This window comes from Coffea arabica, chromosome 6c (assembly GCF_036785885.1).
Source record: "Coffea arabica cultivar ET-39 chromosome 6c, Coffea Arabica ET-39 HiFi, whole genome shotgun sequence".
NCBI lineage: Eukaryota > Viridiplantae > Streptophyta > Magnoliopsida > Gentianales > Rubiaceae > Coffea > Coffea arabica.
In genome coordinates, this window is record NC_092320.1 from 46,038,918 (window position 1) to 46,064,600 (window position 25,683).

Here is a 25,683-nt window from a genome sequence, read left to right on the forward strand (position 1 = left end):
ATAGTAGCTTAGTGGTTCCTTCTCCAAAATAAATCCATCAAGACCTTGGAATCTCCTTAGTAACCAACTTTTATGGAGTGATTTGCAATTCCATCGGTTAAAACTCAAGATTGAAATAAGAAATTGGAGTGAAAGATGAAGGTTTTTCTCTCTCTCTTGCTCTCCAAGTTTCAGCCATGAGAAGGAAGAAATGGCTTGATTTTTGGTCAAATTTTGGTTTTAGTAAAGTTAAGGTAAGATGGTCAAAAGTCCAAGAGTGAATAGGATGGTGACACTTGTCACCTTTTAATTTAAAACTTATCTTTTTGTCTCTCCAATACTAATCTATATAGGTAACATCTAATTATCTCTTAGCACCTTGTAAAATAATATCATTTAATACAAAACTCCAACAAGTTGTCAAAAATATATCGCATTTACCGCACCAGCGGGTCCCACGTTCATAATACTCTTCAAAATTAACGTGGACTAACTTGTATCAATAAAATGATTTGAAAACTATATTTACTTAAAAAAAATGGATACGAAATTAATATATTGAAGAAATGCATAAAATTATAAACAAGAAACAAAATAATGTCTCGAAAATATACAAAAATTTTCGGTTCTCACACTCATTCTTTCGGGGCGTCACAATCTCCCCTCCTTAAAAGAATGTCGTCCTCGACATTCCACTTGTACTAATCAAATCAAATATCCCTCAAGAGTGACTCGAGCATTTCCACTCAAGCATTGGGAGTTACTCTAATCCCACTTGTCGGATTTTCATTCCTACAAGGGATCACTTACATTTCAAACCAGACCCACAGTCCGGCATCCTAAACTTTAAGTCTAGGATACACTACAGAGATCTGAAGCCTAAGCTCTGATACCAACTGTGACGGCCCCACCTTCCCCTAGGGCGTACTCCACGGTTCGGCGGACCGCCTGCCCAGCTCTCGCCGGGACTCAGTCGTTCACTACAGTCCTCACCTCAAACAGATTACAATATAAATCTCAAATATTACATCAAATTCTCCAATAATTATATGTCATAAGCGAAGCGGAAACAATTCCCCAAACTATACATAAAATAATTCCAAATCCAAATTGTACAAAATATATGCCATCCAGCCACGTGAATAAGTACTACAAGCCTTCCTTTGCTTTGAGCCCTGTGGAGGGGAATAAAATATTTTTGGGGTAAGCTAGAAGCTCAGCGAGTAACCAGTAAAATCAGTAATCAAATCGGTTTAACAATATTTCGTTTCAATGATGTCATAAATCAAATGATAAGTCCAGAAACAATTACAACATTTACAATACATTAAAATGGAGTATCAATAATTCAAGGAACATTTACAATGGAAAGCGATAGTAACATTCATTAAAAGGATACGGGCTCACATGGAGCTATTCGTTTGTTCGTTCGTTCCCCAGACATTTCCCCTTATTCCTCCAATCGTTTGAAAATATATTTTTTTGTAAGTAGAATCCCTCGTTCATTCTTTTTATTCGTTCATCCACCCATCCGGACGTTGGCCGGACTCCACCCATCCGGACGTAGCCGGACTACAAGGTAATACTCGAGTATACCAAATTCACCCAGGGTCACCATATCGCCCGACCGAGTCCGCTTCTGGCTCGAGTCGATCGGTAACGAAGGGCAGTGGCCAGTTCAGCCAAAAGGCTTACATCATGCGCAATTAGCATTTAATCATTAATCATTGAAAATTCATATTTATTTAGGTCGAGTGCGATAAAGTACACACTCGCCTAGAAAACTCGTTTTAACAATCATCAAAAGCACTTAACACATTATAAATAAATAATAACAAGCCAATAAGTCAAGAAATACAGCAAACAAGGAACACTCATATGCAAGCACGCATGATATGCAAGAAAACAGTTCAAAAGTAACTTTGGAAACAGTTTAAAGGTAAATAATGCAAGAAAACGGTACAAAAGTAACTTTGGAAACAGCTCAAAAGTAAATAATGCAGGAAACGGTTCGTAAATAACTTCAGAAATAGTTTGAGGTCACTCACCTCCATGGCTCAAAAATCATCCATCATATAACATTGCCTTGCTCAAATCCAAGTCTTAGATCACAAACTCAATGCAAACAAGTCCTTTAAAACTTCGGACAGCACTTCCCCTAAATTTGCTTACTTTCCCAGCCATCATGGCTTCATTATTTCTTCAGCCAGTCCCAAAGGTACACACACAACAACAAATTCATCCAATAGTCATTCAGCAAGCTCCAAGTAGTACTAGTACAAGTCAAGCTAGGGAAAAGTCTGGAAATGAAAGTTAAGCTCAAAACCAGAAAAACAGTTTTGACGTCATTTTGCGGTAATGGTACCAAAGGCACTACAATTATCGGATGAAGGTACAAGATACACCGTTTCGAAACTAAGAGATAGGGCTACAATATTACAGAAGGTCACTCAACCCAGTTTCGAGTGTAACCAGGTCAAAAATGCAAGAAACTACACCAGAACCGGAAAAATAGATTCACAGAACGTATTCTAGCGGAAACATCATAAATCAGGCTATCCAAGTCCAAATCCAGAAATTCCAAAACCGACTAAAAGCTAAGAAACAGGGTTACATTTCATCAGAAGACCTCAACAACCAATTCGGAAGCATTCCTGACGAAAACAACCAATTATAGAAGCAATTCCCAAATTCGGGTAAAACCAGAACAGCAATAGTAATTTCAACTTTTCTCATTCTACACTACTCCGATTGACCTGAAATGTTTTAGGAACCTCTAAAATGTCATTCCCTACAACTTTCATGTTTTAAGCCAAGGCCAATTCGGCCTCTATCTATGAGCTACAAATTCGGGCAGAATGTTATCATCATAAACCCTAACTTTCCAAAATTTCTTCCAAAACAGAAATTGTTTGCAATTAACCACTTTTTCCACCTCATAGAGTCCTTAAACATCATTTCCAATCATCATACATAGCCACACAATCATGTTCATATTAAAACAGCAAAATCCCCAAAAATTATAAAACTTCATCAAGTCCACCACAACTCAAGATATAATCCATCAAACCATCTCTTTAGCCAACACAAGTCACTAATTCACCATTATTGGAAACAAACAATGAATCTTTACACACCATACCTTGATACCTCACAAAAGATAGTAGCTTAGTGGTTCCTTCTCCAAAATAACTCCATCAAGACCTTGGAATCTCCTTAGTAACCAACTTTTATGGAGTGATTTGCAATTCCATCGGTTAAAACTCAAGATTGAAGTAAGAAATTGGAGTGAAAGATGAAGGTTTTTCTCTCTCTCTTGCTCTCCAAGTTTCAGCCATGAGAAGGAAGAAATGGCTTGATTTTTGGTCAAATTTTGGTTTTAGTAAAGTTAAGGTAAGATGGTCAAAAGTCCAAGAGTGAATAGGATGGTGACACTTGTCACCTTTTAATTTAAAACTTATCTTTTTGTCTCTCCAATACTAATCTATATAGGTAACATCTAATTATCTCTTAGCACCTTGTAAAATAATATCATTTAATACAAAACTCCAACAAGTTGTCAAAAATATATCGCATTTACCGCACCAGCGGGTCCCACGTTCATAATACTCTTCAAAATTAACGTGGACTAACTTGTATCAAGAAAATGATTTGAAAACTATATTTACTTAAAAAAAAATGGATACGAAATTAATATATTGAAGAAATGCATAAAATTATAAACAAGAAACAAAATAATGTCTCGAAAATATACAAAAATTTTCGGTTCTCACACTCATTCTTTCGGGGCGTCACAATCTCCCCTCCTTAAAAGAATGTCGTCCTCGACATTCCACTTGTACTAATCAAATCAAATATCCCTCAAGAGTGACTCGAGCATTTCCACTCAAGCATTGGGAGTTACTCTAATCCCACTTGTCGGATTTTCATTCCTACAAGGGATCACTTACATTTCAAACCAGACCCACAGTCCGGCATCCTAAACTTTAAGCCTAGGATACACTACAGAGATCTGAAGCCTAAGCTCTGATACCAACTGTGACGGCCCCACCTTCCCCTAGGGCGTACCCCAGGGTTCGGCGGACCGCCTGCCCAGCTCTCGCCGGGACTCAGTCGTTCACTACAGTCCTCACCTCAAACAGATTACAATATAAATCTCAAATATTACATCAAATTCTCCAATAATTACATGTCATAAGCGAAGCGGAAACAATTCCCCAAACTATACATAAAATGATTCCAAATCCAAATTGTACAAAATATATGCCATCCAGCCACGTGAATAAGTACTACAAGCCTTCCTTCGCTTTGAGCCCTGTGGAGGGGAATAAAATATTTTTGGGGTGAGCTAGAAGCTCAGCGAGTAACCAGTAAAATCAGTAATCAAATCGGTTTAACAATATTTCATTTCAATGATGTCATAAATCAAATGATAAGTCCAGAAACAATTACAACATTTACAATACATTAAAATGGAGTATCAATAATTCAAGGAACATTTACAATGGAAAGCGATAGTAACATTCATTAAAAGGATACGGGCTCACATGAAGCTATTCGTTTGTTCGTTCGTTCCCCAGACATTTCCCCTTATTCCTCCAATCGTTTGAAAATATATTTTTTTGTAAGTAGAATCCCTCGTTCATTCTTTTTATTCGTTCATCCACCCATCCGGACGTTGGCCGGACTCCACCCATCCGGACGTAGCCGGACTACAAGGTAATACTCGAGTATACCAAATTCACCCAGGGTCACCATATCGCCCGACCGAGTCCGCTTCTGGCTCGAGTCGATCGGTAACGAAGGGCAGTGGCCAGTTCAGCCAAAAGGCTTACATCATGCGCAACTAGCATTTAATCATTAATCATTGAAAATTCATATTTATTTAGGTCGAGTGCGATAAAGTACACACTCGCCTAGAAAACTCGTTTTAACAATCATCAAAAGCACTTAACACATTATAAATCAATAATAACAAGCCAATAAGTCAAGAAATACAGCAAACAAGGAACACTCATATGCAAGCACGCATGATATGCAAGAAAACAGTTCAAAAGTAACTTTGGAAACAGTTTAAAGGTAAATAATGCAAGAAAACGGTACAAAAGTAACTTTGGAAACAGCTCAAAAGTAAATAATGCAGGAAACGGTTCGTAAATAACTTCAGAAATAGTTTGAGGTCACTAACCTCCATGGCTCAAAAATCATCCACCATATAACATTGCCTTGCTCAAATCCAAGTCTTAGATCACAAACTCAATGCAAACAAGTCCTTTAAAACTTCGGACAGCACTTCCCCTAAATTTGCTTACTTTCCCAGCCATCATGGCTTCATTATTTCTTCAGCCAGTCCCAAAGGTACACACACAACAACAAGTTCATCCAATAGTCATTCAGCAAGCTCCAAGTAGTACTAGTACAAGTCAAGCTAGGGAAAAGTCTGGAAATGAAAGTTAAGCTCAAAACCAGAAAAACAGTTTTGACGTCATTTTGCGGTAATGGTACCAAAGGCACTACAATTATCGGATGAAGGTACAAGATACACCGTTTCGAAACTAAGAGATAGGGCTACAATATTACAGAAGGTCACTCAACCCAGTTTCGAGTGTAACTAGGTCAAAAATGCAAGAAACTACACCAGAACCGGAAAAATAGATTCACAGAACGTATTCTAGCGGAAACATCATAAATCAGGCTATCCAAGTCCAAATCCAGAAATTCCAAAACCGACTAAAAGCTAAGAAACAGGGTTACATTTCATCAGAAGACCTCAACAACCAATTCGGAAGCATTCCTGACGAAAACAACCAATTATAGAAGCAATTCCCAAATTCGGGTAAAACCAGAACAGCAATAGTAATTTCAACTTTTCTCATTCTACACTACTCCGATTGACCTGAAATGTTTTAGGAACCTCTAAAATGTCATTCCCTACAACTTTCATGTTTTAAGCCAAGGCCAATTCGGCCTCTATCTATGAGCTACAAATTCGGGCAGAATGTTATCATCATAAACCCTAACTTTCCAAAATTTCTTCCAAAACAGAAATTGTTTGCAATTAACCACTTTTTCCACCTCATAGAGTCCTTAAACATCATTTCCAATCATCATACATAGCCATACAATCATGTTCATATTAAAACAGAAAAATCCCCAAAAATTATAAAACTTCATCAAGTCCACCACAACTCAAGATATAATCCATCAAACCATCTCTTTAGCCAACACAAGTCACTAATTCACCATTATTGGAAACAAACAATGAATCTTTACACACCATACCTTGATACCTCACAAAAGATAGTAGCTTAGTGGTTCCTTCTCCAAAATAACTCCATCAAGACCTTGGAATCTCCTTAGTAACCAACTTTTATGGAGTGATTTGCAATTCCATCAGTTAAAACTCAAGATTGAAGTAAGAAATTGGAGTGAAAGATGAAGGTTTTTCTCTCTCTCTTGCTCTCCAAGTTTCAGCCATGAGAAGGAAGAAATGGCTTGATTTTTGGTCAAATTTTGGTTTTAGTAAAGTTAAGGTAAGATGGTCAAAAGTCCAAGAGTGAATAGGATGGTGACACTTGTCACCTTTTAATTTAAAACTTATCTTTTTGTCTCTCCAATACTAATCTATATAGGTAACATCTAATTATCTCTTAGCACCTTGTAAAATAATATCATTTAATACAAAACTCCAACAAGTTGTCAAAAATATATCGCATTTACCGCACCAGCGGGTCCCACGTTCATAATACTCTTCAAAATTAACGTGGACTAACTTGTATCAAGAAAATGATTTGAAAACTATATTTACTTAAAAAAAAATGGATACGAAATTAATATATTGAAGAAATGCATAAAATTATAAACAAGAAACAAAATAATGTCTCGAAAATATACAAAAATTTTCGGTTCTCACACTCATTCTTTCGGGGCGTCACAATCTCCCCTCCTTAAAAGAATGTCGTCCTCGACATTCCACTTGTACTAATCAAATCAAATATCCCTCAAGAGTGACTCGAGCATTTCCACTCAAGCATTGGGAGTTACTCTAATCCCACTTGTCGGATTTTCATTCCTACAAGGGATCACTTACATTTCAAACCAGACCCACAGTCCGGCATCCTAAACTTTAAGCCTAGGATACACTACAGAGATCTGAAGCCTAAGCTCTGATACCAACTGTGACGGCCCCACCTTCCCCTAGGGCGTACCCCAGGGTTCGGCGGACCGCCTGCCCAGCTCTCGCCGGGACTCAGTCGTTCACTACAGTCCTCACCTCAAACAGATTACAATATAAATCTCAAATATTACATCAAATTCTCCAATAATTACATGTCATAAGCGAAGCGGAAACAATTCCCCAAACTATACATAAAATGATTCCAAATCCAAATTGTACAAAATATATGCCATCCAGCCACGTGAATAAGTACTACAAGCCTTCCTTCGCTTTGAGCCCTGTGGAGGGGAATAAAATATTTTTGGGGTGAGCTAGAAGCTCAGCGAGTAACCAGTAAAATCAGTAATCAAATCGGTTTAACAATATTTCATTTCAATGATGTCATAAATCAAATGATAAGTCCAGAAACAATTACAACATTTACAATACATTAAAATGGAGTATCAATAATTCAAGGAACATTTACAATGGAAAGCGATAGTAACATTCATTAAAAGGATACGGGCTCACATGAAGCTATTCGTTTGTTCGTTCGTTCCCCAGACATTTCCCCTTATTCCTCCAATCGTTTGAAAATATATTTTTTTGTAAGTAGAATCCCTCGTTCATTCTTTTTATTCGTTCATCCACCCATCCGGACGTTGGCCGGACTCCACCCATCCGGACGTAGCCGGACTACAAGGTAATACTCGAGTATACCAAATTCACCCAGGGTCACCATATCGCCCGACCGAGTCCGCTTCTGGCTCGAGTCGATCGGTAACGAAGGGCAGTGGCCAGTTCAGCCAAAAGGCTTACATCATGCGCAACTAGCATTTAATCATTAATCATTGAAAATTCATATTTATTTAGGTCGAGTGCGATAAAGTACACACTCGCCTAGAAAACTCGTTTTAACAATCATCAAAAGCACTTAACACATTATAAATCAATAATAACAAGCCAATAAGTCAAGAAATACAGCAAACAAGGAACACTCATATGCAAGCACGCATGATATGCAAGAAAACAGTTCAAAAGTAACTTTGGAAACAGTTTAAAGGTAAATAATGCAAGAAAACGGTACAAAAGTAACTTTGGAAACAGCTCAAAAGTAAATAATGCAGGAAACGGTTCGTAAATAACTTCAGAAATAGTTTGAGGTCACTAACCTCCATGGCTCAAAAATCATCCACCATATAACATTGCCTTGCTCAAATCCAAGTCTTAGATCACAAACTCAATGCAAACAAGTCCTTTAAAACTTCGGACAGCACTTCCCCTAAATTTGCTTACTTTCCCAGCCATCATGGCTTCATTATTTCTTCAGCCAGTCCCAAAGGTACACACACAACAACAAGTTCATCCAATAGTCATTCAGCAAGCTCCAAGTAGTACTAGTACAAGTCAAGCTAGGGAAAAGTCTGGAAATGAAAGTTAAGCTCAAAACCAGAAAAACAGTTTTGACGTCATTTTGCGGTAATGGTACCAAAGGCACTACAATTATCGGATGAAGGTACAAGATACACCGTTTCGAAACTAAGAGATAGGGCTACAATATTACAGAAGGTCACTCAACCCAGTTTCGAGTGTAACTAGGTCAAAAATGCAAGAAACTACACCAGAACCGGAAAAATAGATTCACAGAACGTATTCTAGCGGAAACATCATAAATCAGGCTATCCAAGTCCAAATCCAGAAATTCCAAAACCGACTAAAAGCTAAGAAACAGGGTTACATTTCATCAGAAGACCTCAACAACCAATTCGGAAGCATTCCTGACGAAAACAACCAATTATAGAAGCAATTCCCAAATTCGGGTAAAACCAGAACAGCAATAGTAATTTCAACTTTTCTCATTCTACACTACTCCGATTGACCTGAAATGTTTTAGGAACCTCTAAAATGTCATTCCCTACAACTTTCATGTTTTAAGCCAAGGCCAATTCGGCCTCTATCTATGAGCTACAAATTCGGGCAGAATGTTATCATCATAAACCCTAACTTTCCAAAATTTCTTCCAAAACAGAAATTGTTTGCAATTAACCACTTTTTCCACCTCATAGAGTCCTTAAACATCATTTCCAATCATCATACATAGCCATACAATCATGTTCATATTAAAACAGAAAAATCCCCAAAAATTATAAAACTTCATCAAGTCCACCACAACTCAAGATATAATCCATCAAACCATCTCTTTAGCCAACACAAGTCACTAATTCACCATTATTGGAAACAAACAATGAATCTTTACACACCATACCTTGATACCTCACAAAAGATAGTAGCTTAGTGGTTCCTTCTCCAAAATAACTCCATCAAGACCTTGGAATCTCCTTAGTAACCAACTTTTATGGAGTGATTTGCAATTCCATCGGTTAAAACTCAAGATTGAAGTAAGAAATTGGAGTGAAAGATGAAGGTTTTTCTCTCTCTCTTGCTCTCCAAGTTTCAGCCATGAGAAGGAAGAAATGGCTTGATTTTTGGTCAAATTTTGGTTTTAGTAAAGTTAAGGTAAGATGGTCAAAAGTCCAAGAGTGAATAGGATGGTGACACTTGTCACCTTTTAATTTAAAACTTATCTTTTTGTCTCTCCAATACTAATCTATATAGGTAACATCTAATTATCTCTTAGCACCTTGTAAAATAATATCATTTAATACAAAACTCCAACAAGTTGTCAAAAATATATCGCATTTACCGCACCAGCGGGTCCCACGTTCATAATACTCTTCAAAATTAACGTGGACTAACTTGTATCAAGAAAATGATTTGAAAACTATATTTACTTAAAAAAAAATGGATACGAAATTAATATATTGAAGAAATGCATAAAATTATAAACAAGAAACAAAATAATGTCTCGAAAATATACAAAAATTTTCGGTTCTCACACTCATTCTTTCGGGGCGTCACAATCTCCCCTCCTTAAAAGAATGTCGTCCTCGACATTCCACTTGTACTAATCAAATCAAATATCCCTCAAGAGTGACTCGAGCATTTCCACTCAAGCATTGGGAGTTACTCTAATCCCACTTGTCGGATTTTCATTCCTACAAGGGATCACTTACATTTCAAACCAGACCCACAGTCCGGCATCCTAAACTTTAAGCCTAGGATACACTACAGAGATCGGAAGCCTAAGCTCTGATACCAACTGTGACGGCCCCACCTTCCCCTAGGGCGTACCCCAGGGTTCGGCGGACCGCCTGCCCAGCTCTCGCCGGGACTCAGTCGTTCACTACAGTCCTCACCTCAAACAGATTACAATATAAATCTCAAATATTACATCAAATTCTCCAATAATTACATGTCATAAGCGAAGCGGAAACAATTCCCCAAACTATACATAAAATGATTCCAAATCCAAATTGTACAAAATATATGCCATCCAGCCACGTGAATAAGTACTACAAGCCTTCCTTCGCTTTGAGCCCTGTGGAGGGGAATAAAATATTTTTGGGGTGAGCTAGAAGCTCAGCGAGTAACCAGTAAAATCAGTAATCAAATCGGTTTAACAATATTTCATTTCAATGATGTCATAAATCAAATGATAAGTCCAGAAACAATTACAACATTTACAATACATTAAAATGGAGTATCAATAATTCAAGGAACATTTACAATGGAAAGCGATAGTAACATTCATTAAAAGGATACGGGCTCACATGAAGCTATTCGTTTGTTCGTTCGTTCCCCAGACATTTCCCCTTATTCCTCCAATCGTTTGAAAATATATTTTTTTGTAAGTAGAATCCCTCGTTCATTCTTTTTATTCGTTCATCCACCCATCCGGACGTTGGCCGGACTCCACCCATCCGGACGTAGCCGGACTACAAGGTAATACTCGAGTATACCAAATTCACCCAGGGTCACCATATCGCCCGACCGAGTCCGCTTCTGGCTCGAGTCGATCGGTAACGAAGGGCAGTGGCCAGTTCAGCCAAAAGGCTTACATCATGCGCAACTAGCATTTAATCATTAATCATTGAAAATTCATATTTATTTAGGTCGAGTGCGATAAAGTACACACTCGCCTAGAAAACTCGTTTTAACAATCATCAAAAGCACTTAACACATTATAAATCAATAATAACAAGCCAATAAGTCAAGAAATACAGCAAACAAGGAACACTCATATGCAAGCACGCATGATATGCAAGAAAACAGTTCAAAAGTAACTTTGGAAACAGTTTAAAGGTAAATAATGCAAGAAAACGGTACAAAAGTAACTTTGGAAACAGCTCAAAAGTAAATAATGCAGGAAACGGTTCGTAAATAACTTCAGAAATAGTTTGAGGTCACTAACCTCCATGGCTCAAAAATCATCCACCATATAACATTGCCTTGCTCAAATCCAAGTCTTAGATCACAAACTCAATGCAAACAAGTCCTTTAAAACTTCGGACAGCACTTCCCCTAAATTTGCTTACTTTCCCAGCCATCATGGCTTCATTATTTCTTCAGCCAGTCCCAAAGGTACACACACAACAACAAGTTCATCCAATAGTCATTCAGCAAGCTCCAAGTAGTACTAGTACAAGTCAAGCTAGGGAAAAGTCTGGAAATGAAAGTTAAGCTCAAAACCAGAAAAACAGTTTTGACGTCATTTTGCGGTAATGGTACCAAAGGCACTACAATTATCGGATGAAGGTACAAGATACACCGTTTCGAAACTAAGAGATAGGGCTACAATATTACAGAAGGTCACTCAACCCAGTTTCGAGTGTAACTAGGTCAAAAATGCAAGAAACTACACCAGAACCGGAAAAATAGATTCACAGAACGTATTCTAGCGGAAACATCATAAATCAGGCTATCCAAGTCCAAATCCAGAAATTCCAAAACCGACTAAAAGCTAAGAAACAGGGTTACATTTCATCAGAAGACCTCAACAACCAATTCGGAAGCATTCCTGACGAAAACAACCAATTATAGAAGCAATTCCCAAATTCGGGTAAAACCAGAACAGCAATAGTAATTTCAACTTTTCTCATTCTACACTACTCCGATTGACCTGAAATGTTTTAGGAACCTCTAAAATGTCATTCCCTACAACTTTCATGTTTTAAGCCAAGGCCAATTCGGCCTCTATCTATGAGCTACAAATTCGGGCAGAATGTTATCATCATAAACCCTAACTTTCCAAAATTTCTTCCAAAACAGAAATTGTTTGCAATTAACCACTTTTTCCACCTCATAGAGTCCTTAAACATCATTTCCAATCATCATACATAGCCATACAATCATGTTCATATTAAAACAGAAAAATCCCCAAAAATTATAAAACTTCATCAAGTCCACCACAACTCAAGATATAATCCATCAAACCATCTCTTTAGCCAACACAAGTCACTAATTCACCATTATTGGAAACAAACAATGAATCTTTACACACCATACCTTGATACCTCACAAAAGATAGTAGCTTAGTGGTTCCTTCTCCAAAATAACTCCATCAAGACCTTGGAATCTCCTTAGTAACCAACTTTTATGGAGTGATTTGCAATTCCATCAGTTAAAACTCAAGATTGAAGTAAGAAATTGGAGTGAAAGATGAAGGTTTTTCTCTCTCTCTTGCTCTCCAAGTTTCAGCCATGAGAAGGAAGAAATGGCTTGATTTTTGGTCAAATTTTGGTTTTAGTAAAGTTAAGGTAAGATGGTCAAAAGTCCAAGAGTGAATAGGATGGTGACACTTGTCACCTTTTAATTTAAAACTTATCTTTTTGTCTCTCCAATACTAATCTATATAGGTAACATCTAATTATCTCTTAGCACCTTGTAAAATAATATCATTTAATACAAAACTCCAACAAGTTGTCAAAAATATATCGCATTTACCGCACCAGCGGGTCCCACGTTCATAATACTCTTCAAAATTAACGTGGACTAACTTGTATCAAGAAAATGATTTGAAAACTATATTTACTTAAAAAAAAATGGATACGAAATTAATATATTGAAGAAATGAATAAAATTATAAACAAGAAACAAAATAATGTCTCGAAAATATACAAAAATTTTCGGTTCTCACACTCATTCTTTCGGGGCGTCACAATCTCCCCTCCTTAAAAGAATGTCGTCCTCGACATTCCACTTGTACTAATCAAATCAAATATCCCTCAAGAGTGACTCGAGCATTTCCACTCAAGCATTGGGAGTTACTCTAATCCCACTTGTCGGATTTTCATTCCTACAAGGGATCACTTACATTTCAAACCAGACCCACAGTCCGGCATCCTAAACTTTAAGCCTAGGATACACTACAGAGATCGGAAGCCTAAGCTCTGATACCAACTGTGACGGCCCCACCTTCCCCTAGGGCGTACCCCAGGGTTCGGCGGACCGCCTGCCCAGCTCTCGCCGGGACTCAGTCGTTCACTACAGTCCTCACCTCAAACAGATTACAATATAAATCTCAAATATTACATCAAATTCTCCAATAATTACATGTCATAAGCGAAGCGGAAACAATTCCCCAAACTATACATAAAATGATTCCAAATCCAAATTGTACAAAATATATGCCATCCAGCCACGTGAATAAGTACTACAAGCCTTCCTTCGCTTTGAGCCCTGTGGAGGGGAATAAAATATTTTTGGGGTGAGCTAGAAGCTCAGCGAGTAACCAGTAAAATCAGTAATCAAATCGGTTTAACAATATTTCATTTCAATGATGTCATAAATCAAATGATAAGTCCAGAAACAATTACAACATTTACAATACATTAAAATGGAGTATCAATAATTCAAGGAACATTTACAATGGAAAGCGATAGTAACATTCATTAAAAGGATACGGGCTCACATGAAGCTATTCGTTTGTTCGTTCGTTCCCCAGACATTTCCCCTTATTCCTCCAATCGTTTGAAAATATATTTTTTTGTAAGTAGAATCCCTCGTTCATTCTTTTTATTCGTTCATCCACCCATCCGGACGTTGGCCGGACTCCACCCATCCGGACGTAGCCGGACTACAAGGTAATACTCGAGTATACCAAATTCACCCAGGGTCACCATATCGCCCGACCGAGTCCGCTTCTGGCTCGAGTCGATCGGTAACGAAGGGCAGTGGCCAGTTCAGCCAAAAGGCTTACATCATGCGCAACTAGCATTTAATCATTAATCATTGAAAATTCATATTTATTTAGGTCGAGTGCGATAAAGTACACACTCGCCTAGAAAACTCGTTTTAACAATCATCAAAAGCACTTAACACATTATAAATCAATAATAACAAGCCAATAAGTCAAGAAATACAGCAAACAAGGAACACTCATATGCAAGCACGCATGATATGCAAGAAAACAGTTCAAAAGTAACTTTGGAAACAGTTTAAAGGTAAATAATGCAAGAAAACGGTACAAAAGTAACTTTGGAAACAGCTCAAAAGTAAATAATGCAGGAAACGGTTCGTAAATAACTTCAGAAATAGTTTGAGGTCACTAACCTCCATGGCTCAAAAATCATCCACCATATAACATTGCCTTGCTCAAATCCAAGTCTTAGATCACAAACTCAATGCAAACAAGTCCTTTAAAACTTCGGACAGCACTTCCCCTAAATTTGCTTACTTTCCCAGCCATCATGGCTTCATTATTTCTTCAGCCAGTCCCAAAGGTACACACACAACAACAAGTTCATCCAATAGTCATTCAGCAAGCTCCAAGTAGTACTAGTACAAGTCAAGCTAGGGAAAAGTCTGGAAATGAAAGTTAAGCTCAAAACCAGAAAAACAGTTTTGACGTCATTTTGCGGTAATGGTACCAAAGGCACTACAATTATCGGATGAAGGTACAAGATACACCGTTTCGAAACTAAGAGATAGGGCTACAATATTACAGAAGGTCACTCAACCCAGTTTCGAGTGTAACTAGGTCAAAAATGCAAGAAACTACACCAGAACCGGAAAAATAGATTCACAGAACGTATTCTAGCGGAAACATCATAAATCAGGCTATCCAAGTCCAAATCCAGAAATTCCAAAACCGACTAAAAGCTAAGAAACAGGGTTACATTTCATCAGAAGACCTCAACAACCAATTCGGAAGCATTCCTGACGAAAACAACCAATTATAGAAGCAATTCCCAAATTCGGGTAAAACCAGAACAGCAATAGTAATTTCAACTTTTCTCATTCTACACTACTCCGATTGACCTGAAATGTTTTAGGAACCTCTAAAATGTCATTCCCTACAACTTTCATGTTTTAAGCCAAGGCCAATTCGGCCTCTATCTATGAGCTACAAATTCGGGCAGAATGTTATCATCATAAACCCTAACTTTCCAAAATTTCTTCCAAAACAGAAATTGTTTGCAATTAACCACTTTTTCCACCTCATAGAGTCCTTAAACATCATTTCCAATCATCATACATAGCCATACAATCATGTTCATATTAAAACAGAAAAATCCCCAAAAATTATAAAACTTCATCAAGTCCACCACAACTCAAGATATAATCCATCAAACCATCTCTTTAGCCAACACAAGTCACTAATTCACCATTATTGGAAACAAACAATGAATCTTTACACACCATACCTTGATACCTCACAAAAGATAGTAGCTTAGTGGTTCCTTCTCCAAAATAACTCCATCAAGACCTTGGAATCTCCTTAGTAACCAACTTTTATGGAGTGATTTGCAATTCCATCGGTTAAAACTCAAGATTGAAGTAAGAAATTGGAGTGAAAGATGAAGGTTTTTCTCTCTCTCTTGCTCTCCAAGTTTCAGCCATGAGAAGGAAGAAATGGCTTGATTTTTGGTCAAATTTTGGTTTTAGTAAAGTTAAGGTAAGATGGTCAAAAGTCCAAGAGTGAATAGGATGGTGACACTTGTCACCTTTTAATTTAAAACTTATCTTTTTGTCTCTCCAATACTAATCTATATAGGTAACATCTAATTATCTCTTAGCACCTTGTAAAATAATATCATTTAATACAAAACTCCAACAAGTTGTCAAAAATATATCGCATTTACCGCACCAGCGGGTCCCACGTTCATAATACTCTTCAAAATTAACGTGGACTAACTTGTATCAAGAAAATGATTTGAAAACTATATTTACTTAAAAAAAAATGGATACGAAATTAATATGTTGAAGAAATGCATAAAATTATAAACAAGAAACAAAATAATGTCTCGAAAATATACAAAAATTTTCGGTTCTCACACTCATTCTTTCGGGGCGTCACAATGCTCATGAACTAGTTGTCAATGAACGGAAGAGGATAAGGCAGTTTATACAGGGGATTAATGTGGAAATTCAGAAAGGTTTGGCCGCAGCCCAAATTTCTACTTTTACTGAGGCTTTAGAGAAGGCACAAAGGGTTGAAAGTGCAAGACTGCAAATGAGGGACTTTCACAATAGAAAGAGGAATTTTTCTAGCTCTGCGTCTGGGCAGGCTAGTAAAAGTGCACAACCTTCCAAGATGGAAAGAGGAATGGGAGGAATAAGGACCACTGGAACTTTTAGGGGAGCTTTATCCAGAGGAAGTCATAGTGGACCGACTCAAGTTAGAGGAGCGCCTTCTATTGGTTCGGCCGTGACTCCTCAAGTGTCTTGTGGGTACTGTGCTAAATCCAACCACTCTGAAAATGACTGCTGGAGGAAATTGGAAAAATGTTTGTTTTGTGGTAGCACTGAAAATCAAGTTGCCAACTGTTCGAAATCACAAAAAACAGGAGGTAACCCTCAGAGACCAGAAAAGTCAAACTCTAAGTAGACCAATGCTGAAGGAAGTCGACCGAAAGTACTGGTTAGGGTTTATGCACTGGATTATCAACAAATCCCTGAAGCGATTGAAGTGGTTGAAGGTACAATTCCAATATTTCATTGTTTAGCTAGAGTTTTAATTGATTCGGGTGCAACACATTCTTTTGTAAACCCTAATTTCATGAGTGGGATAGAATTGAAATCAGTTAAATTACCGTATGATTTGGAGGTTAAAACACTTACTGGGGTTCAAAGTTTAATTGCTAACCTGGTATATAAAGACTGTGAAGTTTGTGTTAGGGCGCGAAAATTATTGGCCGACCTGATAAGTTTAACAATTAAGGGATATGATGTGATTTTAGGAATGGATTGGCTAGCCCGTTATAATGCCCAATTAAACTGCCGAACAAAGATTGTAGAATTGTGCATTCCAGGGGAGGCAACCCTGAAATTGGATGTAAGGGGTAAATTGGCTTCATCCGCACTTATCTCAGGGATTTGAGCTAGAAAATTATTAAGTAAAGGAGCTAAAGGATATTTAGGTTTTCTTATTAATGCCCCTAGTGATAAGTTGAAATTGGAGGACGTGCCTGTAGTGAAAGACTTTTTAGATGTTTTTCCTGAAGAGTTAGAGTCTTTACCCCCGCAACGGAAAATAGCTTTTAAGATTGATGTAATTCCGGGAGTAGCACCTATCTCTAAGTCACCATATCGAATGGCACCAGCGGAATTGAAGGAGATGAAATTGCAACTGCAGGACTTGTTGGATAGGGGTTTTATAAAGGAGAGTGATTCTCCGTAGGGAGCTCCGGTTTTGTTTGTTAGGAAAAAGGATGGGACTTTAAAACTATGTATACATTATAGAGGCTTGAATGATGTCACAATTAAGAATAAGTACCTGTTACCCCATATTGATGAATTGTTTGACCAATTGCAAGGGGCGGTAGTATTTTCGAAATTGGATTTGAGACAGGGTTATTACCAATTGAGGATTTTAGAGAAGGACATACCCAAGACTGCTTTTAACTCGAGGTACGGGCACTTTGAATTTGCAGTGATGTCATTTGGGTTAACTAATGCTCCTGCAACTTTCATGGATTTAATGCATAGGGTTTTTAAGCCTTATCTAAATCAATTTGTGGTGGTCTTCATTGATGACATTTTAGTGTATTCTAAGAATGTGAAAGATCATGAAAAACACTTGAGAATTGTTTTACAAACTCTAAGGGAACACCAGTTATATGCTAAGTTTAGCAAGTGTGAATTTTGGTGAAAAGAAGTGACTTTCTTGGGACACATAATTTCTAAGGATGGGATTAAAGTGGATTCAGCTAAAGTTGAAACTGTTTCGAAGTGGAAACGACCGGAAAACCCTACTAAGGTTCGGAGTTTTATTGGATTAGCAGGGTATTACCGGAGATTTATCCAAGATTTTTCTAGAATTGCTGGACCAATAACCGAGCTGACCAAGAAGAGTGGGAAGTTTATTTGGAGCCCTAGTGCGAAGAGAGTTTCCAGGAATTGAAAAGACGTTTAACCAAAGTCCCAGTGTTAGCTCTACCCAATAGGAAAGATAGTTTTGTGGTTTACACAGATGCCTCTAGGGAAAGATTGGTATGTGTTTTTGTATATCTCAATCCATAACTTTTAATGATTACAAAATAATTGGATGTTACTAATAATTTTTGAAGAGATTGTTTCAGGATTTGGAACAAAAACAAGGTCATTGATTTGAAGCTAAAACAGGATCAAAGATTGACAAATTGCTGAAATAGCTATGGAACGCACAAAAGGACCATATCGGACGGCCGACAACCATCAAGTAACTTAGGACGCATGAAGAACTCACACTCGGACATCCGAAGATAATAAGCCAAGTCTTCTATGATTACTGACCTCGATCGGACACACAATACCTCAGTACCGGACGTCCGAAAGAAATGAAGAAAGATTTGCAAGTTTATATTCGGACGTATATTATGGTAGGACCGGACGTCCTATGGATCTCATGAAAATGTCTTGAACTCACTGTCTTCGTTCAGACGCAAAAAATCAGAGTACCGGACGTCCGACATCACCAACGGCTAGTTGACTGTTCAGTTACTTTCTATCCATTGGAAGCATTAATAAAGCACTTTCTTGGTCTCCTATAAATAGAGCATGGTCAGAATCTTCAAATAATTTTTGCATACTGAAGATACAAAAGATCTAAAGAGATTTTAGTGAGAAAATACTCTTCAAGGAAGATTTGTACTCTTCAAGGAAGAACTATTCAGATATAACGATAATTTGCTTTGTTAACTCTCTATGATATATTGGTAATTGCTGAATTCTAGTATCATTTCTCTGTTTTTGTTTGAAATATTGTATTCTCTATTATTGCTGCTGGATTACGGTATGAAATTTTTTACTCTCGTTTTATGGTGACAAAAGGGGGAGAAAATGGATATGAAATCTATAAGTAAGGGGGAGTCGGTTTGAGGGGGAGTTGCATATACTCTCGCATTATACTTAGGGGGAGCTGCAATCAAATTTCTAAATTTGTTTTTGCTCCATCCAATATTTTGTCATCATCAAAAAGGGGGAGATTGTATATCTCAATCCATAACTTTTGATGATTACAAAATAATTGGATGTTACTAATAATTTTTGAAGAGATTGTTTCAAGATTTGGAACAAAAACAAGGTCATTGACTTGAAGCCAAAACAGGATCACAGATTGACAAATTGCTGAAATAGCTGTCGGACGCACAAAAGGACCATATCGGACAGCCGACAACCATCGAGTAACTTCGGACGCATGAAGAACTCACACTCGGACGTCCGAAGATAATAAGACAAGTCTTCTATGATCACTGACCTCGATCGGACACACAATACCTCAGTACCGGACGTCCGAAAGAAATGAAAAAAGATTTACAAGTTTACATTCGGACGTATATTGTGGTGGGACCGGACGTCCTATGGATCTCAAGAAAATGTCTTGAACTCACTGTCTTCGTTCGGACGCAGAAAATCAGAGTACCGGACGTCCGACATCACTAACGGCTAGTTGACTGTTCAGCTACTTTCTATCCATTGGAAGCATTAATAAAACACTTTCTTGGTCTCCTACAAATAGAACATGGTCAGAATCTTCAAATAACTTTTGCACACTGAAGATACAAAAGATCTAGAGAGATTTTAGTGAGAAAATACTCTTCAAGGAAGATTTGTACTCTTCAAGGAAGAACTATTCAGATTTAACGATGATTTGCTTTGTTAAACTCTCTGTGATATATTGGTAATTGCTGAATTCTAGTATCATTTCTCTGTTTTTGTTTGAAATATTGTATTCTCTGTTATTGTTGCTGGACTACGGTATGAAATTTTTTACTCTCGTTTTATATTGACAAAATGGGGAGAAAATGGATATGAAATCTACAAGTAAGAGGGAGTCGGTTTGAGGTGGAGTTGAGTATACTCTCGCATTATGCTTAGGGGGAGTTGCAATCAAATTTCTAAATTTCTTTTTGCTCCATCTAATGTTTTGTCATCATCAAAAAGGGGGAGATTGTATATCTCAATCCATAACTTTTGATGATTACAAAACAATTGGATGTTACTAATAATTTTTGAAGATATTGTTTCAGAATTTGGAACAAAAACAAGGTCATTGACTTGAAGCCAAAATAGGATCACAGATTGACAAATTGCTGAAATAGCTGTCGGACGCACAAAAGGACCATATCGGACAGCCGACAACCATCGAGTAACTTCGGACGCATGAAGAACTCACACTCGGACGTCCGAAGATAATAAGACAAGTCTTCTATGATCACTGACCTCGATCGGACACACAATACCTCAGTACCGGACGTCCGAAAGAAATGAAAAAAGATTTACAAGTTTACATTCGGACGTATATTGTGGTGGGACCGGACGTCCTATGGATCTCAAGAAAATGTCTTGAACTCACTATTTTCGTTCGGACGCAGAAAATTAGAGTGCCGGAAGTCCGACATCACCAACGGCTAGTTAACTGTTCAACTACTTTCTATCCATTGGAAGCATTGATAAAGCACTTTCTTGGTCTCCTATAAATAGAGTATGGTCAGAATTTTTAAATAACTTTTGCACACTGAAGATACAAAGATCTAAAGAGATTTTAGTGAGAAAATACTTTTCAAGGAAGATTTGTACTCTTCAAAGAAGAACTATTCAGGTCTAATGATGATTTGCTTTGTCAAACTCTCTGTGATATATTGGTAATTACTGAATTCTAGTATCATTTCTCTGTTTTTGTTTGAAATATTGTATTCTCTGTTATTGCTGCTGGATTACAGTATGAGATTTTTTACTCTCGTTTTATGATGACAAAAGGGGGAGAAAATGGATATGAAATCTGTAAGTATGGAGGAGTCGGTTTGAGAGGGAGTTGCGTATACTCTCGCATTATGCTTAGGAGGAGCTGCAATCAAATTTCTAAATTTCTTTTTGCTCCATCTAATGTTTTGTCATCATAAAAAAGGGGGAGATTGTATATCTTAATCCATAACTTTTGATGATTACAAAACAATTGGATGTTACTAATAATTTTTGAAGAGATTGTTTCAGAATTTGGAACAAAAACAAGGTCATTGACTTGAAGCCAAAACAGGATCAAAGATTGACAAATTGCTGAAAGAGCTGTCGGACGCACAAAAGGACCATATCGGATAACCGACAACCATCGAGTAACTTCAGACACATGAAGAACTCACACTCGGACGTCCGAAGATAATAAGCCAAGTCTTCTATGATCACTGACCTCGATCGGACACACAATACCTCAGTACCGGACGTCCGAAAGAAATGAAGAAAGATTTGTAAGTTTACATTCGGACATATATTGTGGTAGGACCGGACGTCCTATGGATCTCAAGAAAATGTTTTGAACTCACTGTCTTCGTTTGGACGCAAAAAATCAGAGTACCGGACTCCGACATCACCAACGGCTAGTTGACTGTTCAGCTACTTTCTATCCGTTGGAAGCATTAATGAAACACTTTCTTGGTCTCCTATAAATAGAATATGGTCAGAATCTTCAAATAACTTTTGCACACTGAAGATACAAAAGTTCTAGAGAGATTTTAGTGAGAAAATATTTTTCAAGGAAGATTTGTACTGTTAGTGGTATGAGGTTCATTGTAAGCTTTTCATTTGTGAGTGAATACTTCATGAATGTAGCTCTGCGAGGGTTGTCCTAAGGGATAGTAAAACGTCCTAACTTGACCGAGTGGAGTTCGGGGCAAGTAGGAGGTGAACCTTCCTTTGTACACAAGAGTGATTGTAATTCATCAATTTGAAGTAGCTTGTCTGAATTAATCTACAAGCTCAAGAGGAGTTGGGTAGTTAATTGGTTTGCAATTCTTTCCTTTTTATTTACCTATTATTACGTTTATGATCTTTGCATTGTTTATCTCTTTCACTTGGTTGTCTTCGATCCTTACAGTTTTGATGCAAAATGACAAGGTGATAGCGTATATCTCTAGGAAATTGAAACTGCATGAAGGGAAATACCCAACCCATGACTTGGAATTGGCAGCGATGGTATTTGCTTTAAAGAAGTGGAGACATTATCTGTATGGAGTGACATTTTATGTTTCTACTGACCACAAAAGCCTTAAGTATCTGTTTTCTCAAAATGAGCTGAATTTGAGGCAACGTAGATGGATAGAATTTTTGGAGGATTATGATTGCACTATAAAGTACCATCTAGGAAAGGCTAATGTAGTAGCCGATGCTTTGAGTCGTCAAGTGCAAATGGCTGGATTGATGATCAAAGAATTACAATTGTTGGAAGAAATTAGTTATTGGAATTCTCGACTGGGACCAAGGAAAGTAATTTTGGAAAATATTGTAGTGAATTCTACCTTGTTGGAACGTATCAAAGGATCTCAAGAAAAGGACACTAAAGTGCAGAAATGGTCGGAAAAAATTGAAAAAGGAGAAAAGTCGGATTTTAACCTGGGATCGAATGGTATTCTGAAGTTTTGGAATCGGATAGTAGTGCCAAACGATGAGGAACTTAAGAAGGAGATTTTAGAAGATGCACACCGATCGAAGTTTACGGTACATCTTGGAGGGAATAAAATGTACCAAGACTTGAAGAGTTTGTATTAGTGGGAGAATATGAATAAGGAAATTGCCCAATTTGTCTACACATGCTTGGTTTGTCAACAAGTTAAGGCTGAACATAAAAAACCATCGGAACTTTTTCAACCCCTAGAGATACCTGAATGGAAATGGGAAAACATTACTATGGATTTTGTATCAGGTTTACTTAGGACACAAAGAGGCCATGATATTATTTGGGTAATAGTGGATAGACTGACCAAATCGACTCATTTTCTGTCGATTAATATGAAATACCCATTGGAGAAGCTAGCTAAGCTATACATGAATGAAATCATCAAGTTACATGGAATTTCCGTAAGTATTGTATCTGATAGAGACTCGAGATTCGTATCAAGGTTTTGGCAAAAGATGCAAAAGGTGTTAGGGACTAAATTGAATTTCAGTACCACTTATCATCATCAGACCGATGGACAATCTGAGAGGACAATCCAAACCCTAGAGGATATGTTGAGGACTTGTGTTCTAGATTTGGGGGAAAGTTGGAGTAAGTTTTTGACTCTGGTGGAATTTGCCTATATTAACTCCTCTGTACAAATGGCTCCATATGAAGCGCTTTATGGTCGGAAATGTAGGTCTCCGATCTGTTGGGATGAAGTAGGTGAACGGAAGACTTTAGACCCGACTACAGTGTCTTGGATTGAGGAAGCTAATAAAAAGGTAAAGTTGGTACGTCAGAGAATTCAAATCGCAAAGAGCAGTCAAAAGAGCTATGCAGATAATCGGAGAAAGGAATTGGAATTTGCGGTTGGAGATCTAGTCTTTCTTAAGATTACACCTCTGAAAGCGAGCTTGATGACTGGGAAAGGAAAGAAACTACAACCGAGGTTTGTAGGACCTTATAAGATTATCCAGCGTGTGGAAAATGTGGCATACAAGTTGGAGTTGCCGCCGAATTTATCCCGAATTCATAATGTATTCCATGTGTCCATGCTTAAGAAGCATCCAGACCCTTCTCACATTTTGCAACCGGAGAGTATTGAAATTGATGAAACCCTGACCTATGAGAAGAAACCTGTGACGACCCCACTTCTCCCTAAGGCGAACCAGAGGGTTGGCAGGTCGCCTGCCTAGCTCTCGCCAGGACTCACGCAAGGAAACCGACTAAACTCTTTCCACGTATAAGTTAAACTAAAACAAAATTCATCACCCGAACAAGCCAAACCTTTAAACGACCAGAATACTTGGAACACATTAACTTCAGAGATAACATTGCCATTGGACGTCTGAATGTTCACTCTTAAGTACATCTCCAACCAGTTTAACACATAACTACATTTATACATTACAAACCACAAAGTGAACTAATAAAGTTCAAATATATTCATACAAGCCAAAACTTAGGGTTTGCACTTTTCCAGTTTCAAGTGACAACACAAGACAAAAGATACATAGTCCTATTCGAAATAACATTTACAAAAGCTAAAGGTAGACTTCAAGTCTCTCGATTGCCAAAACCTGTTCAGGAAAACAAATAACGCGGGGTGAGCTTAAAACTCAGTGGTGCCCCAAACATGCAATCATATAAGACAAATAGTAAATAATAACTCCAAGCTTAAACTCAACAAGTAGGAAAGCGTTTAACAGCACAGAGTAGGATACAGGGCTCTCAGGAGCCATTTTCCACAAGCTTGATCAAAATTAATTGTAGTTGACCCTCCGTCAACTCTCACTATCTAAGGTCCATGTAGATTCGTTATTTTTCCTTAACACGCTCCAACCAACTTATTCCCACCGGGCCCATCCTTCACACGAGAGAGTTTGGTATTACTCGAGTATACCTTTTATAGCCTAGTCGAGGGATTCACCCAACGACGTCACACAAGTGGTTACCAAGTCAGGATAAGAGGCCCTCCCACCTTAAAGTGTGGTACATTCCCCTGCCTGGTGGATTAGTTGACGAGTCCACGCTCCAGTCAACAGTTGCAAGGTTTTGGTACTTGAGTTAGGATAAGAGGCCCTCCCACCCTCAAGTGTGGTACATTCCCCCACTCAGTACTTAATTAGTGCAAGCATGATATTCGAGCAAACATTTCAAACAATTCACCACTCGAAAGGGCTAATGTGATAAAGTACACACTGCCCACTTCGATGGATCAGCAAAACCACATTCGAATTATCACATAACAATCAAGAAAGCACTTTAACAAATTAATCATAGAACAAACACAGACATTCCCCAAAAGTGAAGCTCAAAAGTCAAGTTGGGAATCGAAGTCCACGTCCTCGCTAAATCCTAAAAGACCAAGTTTGAAAACTATAAGTTTTACTATATAAACTCTTGGTTTATAAATATAAAAGATTATCTGGTTTATAACTAGTTTATTTTCTCGGAATAAATCAATAATCCTCTTAGAATTAAAACTAATAAAAGTGATAGAATGTGACGCCCCGAAAAAAAAGAGTGTGAGAACCCGTAAAAACCCTAATATTTTCCTAGGGTTTTAGTTCCTTTAATTGCATAATTTTTGCATTTCTGGCTTAGAAATATTATCTGGGTGGATTTTTATGAGCAATTATAGTTTTAAGATGATTTTTCTAGCATTGGAGAAATTTTAGAAAATTAAGAGTAAATAGTGGACGTGGGACCCACTAGTGCGAAAAGTTTGGAAAAATTCGGCCAATAAGGTTAAGTTTCGGATACTGTGTAAAATTTATCGGGTGTTAAGAGA